The sequence below is a fragment of the Aegilops tauschii genome, unplaced genomic scaffold (genome assembly GCF_002575655.3).
Source record: "Aegilops tauschii subsp. strangulata cultivar AL8/78 unplaced genomic scaffold, Aet v6.0 ptg001071l_obj, whole genome shotgun sequence".
NCBI classification, from domain to species: domain Eukaryota; kingdom Viridiplantae; phylum Streptophyta; class Magnoliopsida; order Poales; family Poaceae; genus Aegilops; species Aegilops tauschii.
This window is the reverse complement of record NW_027333282.1, coordinates 1-1,985: the sequence shown is the minus strand read 5'-3', so window position 1 is coordinate 1,985 and position 1,985 is coordinate 1. Positions and strand designations below refer to the sequence as shown.

The 1,985-nt window shown below is 37.8% G+C and overlaps 2 non-coding genes across 2 annotated transcripts; one reads left to right on the top strand and one right to left on the bottom strand.

Annotated features, from left to right (window-relative positions):
• Positions 1-398: 398 nt before the first annotated feature.
• TRNAS-UGA (transfer RNA serine (anticodon UGA)) lies at positions 399-486 on the bottom strand. The gene has a single exon. It is a non-coding gene; the product is annotated as a tRNA-Ser (tRNA).
• Positions 487-1,309: 823 nt separating this feature from the next.
• On the top strand, positions 1,310-1,380 carry TRNAG-GCC (transfer RNA glycine (anticodon GCC)). Its single transcript has one exon. It is a non-coding gene; the product is annotated as a tRNA-Gly (tRNA).
• The last annotated feature ends 605 nt before the right edge of the window (positions 1,381-1,985 follow it).

The following is a 1,985-nucleotide window of genomic DNA, read 5'->3' as shown; positions in this document are numbered from 1 at the left end:
CGACGCTCAGCAGAATATATGACCCACGCTCCTTTAGGCTCTTTAAATTCCGTGGGTGGCGTAGCTACCGAGATCAATGCAGTTAATTATGTCTCTCCTAGAAGTTGGTTATCAACTTCTCATTTTGTTCTAGGATTCTTCTTTTTTGTGGGCCATTTATGGCATGCAGGAAGAGCCCGAGCTGCTGCAGCAGGTTTTGAAAAGGGAATCGATCGTGATTTGGAACCTGTTCTTTACATGAACCCTCTTAACTAAGATTTTCTTATTTATACCTGTTCTACTTTTTTCTGTTCTGGCTCGGTTATTCCATCTAGCCGAGCCATTCATTCCTTTTTATGAAAGAAAGATAAGGGACAGAAAAAAAAAAATGAAAGAAACAAACGTATTCAATAAGCAAAAGGAGAGAGAGGGATTCGAACCCTCGATAGTTCCTAGAACTATACCGGTTTTCAAGACCGGAGCTATCAACCACTCAGCCATCTCTCCACAGCCTAATCCTTATTTTACTCCTACAAATAGAACATAGCCATATAAAAAATAAAAAGATTTATTAGCCTCTAGAAAGATATCAGATACAAGTTCCTTTTCGATATATCTCTGTATACTGTATACACGGATACAGGATCCGCTATACCCGCTTGTGAAATAAAGAGTAAATAATCTCTTCTCACCCCCATATCCAAATAAAAAAGCGGTTTAAGTAATAAATTTGAATTAAAGAGAAGAATCAATGGATTCATGATTAAACCCCTCCTACTTCTTGTATTTTTTACAATTTTGGTTTAAGTGAGGGATCAAATATGTAGTCAACTTTATTTGATGGTAGCTTGGAGGATTAGAAATATGACTATTGCTTTCCAATTAGCTGTTTTTGCATTAATTGCGACTTCCTCAGTCTTAGTAATTAGTGTACCCCTTGTATTTGCTTCTCCTGATGGTTGGTCAAATAATAAAAATGTTGTATTTTCCGGTACATCGTTATGGATTGGACTAGTCTTTCTCGTAGCTATTCTGAATTCTCTCATTTCTTAAATTAAATTTGGTTAATATTTATTAACCCCATAAAAAAGAAATAATAAAGGCCATTTCTTCTAAAAAATTAGAATAGTGAGACGTATTAAAACGCAATTTGCGTTCCGAATTGCTAGCTCTTCTCTTTCAGTATTATGAAATTCCATTCCCATTAGAATATTCATTCACAGATAATAAAAAAAGGAAAACTCTAATATAATAGAAAATGAAATGAAACGGTCGACCCAGACATAGAAGGTCGACCCAGGCGGATATACGCTATAAAATATATACCGTAGCGAGCGTAGTTCAATGGTAAAATATCTCCTTGCCAAGGAGAAGATACGGGTTCGATTCCCGCCGCTCGCCCGCTTAATTTATCAAAGTACTATGATAAAAAGTTTAGTCTAGTTAACTGTTTAACTACTTATATTAAATTAAGTATTAATTAGGTGTTAGTCTAGTGCCGTATCCCTTACTATCTTACCCTTCCTTTGCATCCCACTCAAAAAAAGAGGGCGCTCCGGAGGCAGAAATAGAACTCGCCAACAGAGCTCCAAAAATTGGGTATTAACTGAGACAAACAACGGGCAAACTTTTTTTAAAGGGAAGAGAGAGGTAGACTGTCCCTTTCGTTTCATTTTTATTTTCTGCAGGGTAGGGAGAAGCCTTGCGCCTTCTTTTTTTGAAGGCAAGTGACTTCGCAAACTGCTCAATTTTGCCCTCTAGGGCCGGGAACTAATGAATAAAAAAGGGTTGGATACGCCCCTCTACCATATCTAGAGAAATAGAATAGTCCTTTTATACAGACTGCTAAGTGCGGAGACGGGAATCGAACCCGTGACCTCAAGGTTATGAGCCTCGTGAGCTACCAAACTGCTCTACTCCGCTCTGGAGTACCAGAAACTGGTGGACAAAAAAGGCTTGAATACAAGCCTCTAACATGTCTAGACAAAGAGAATACTCCTTTTATA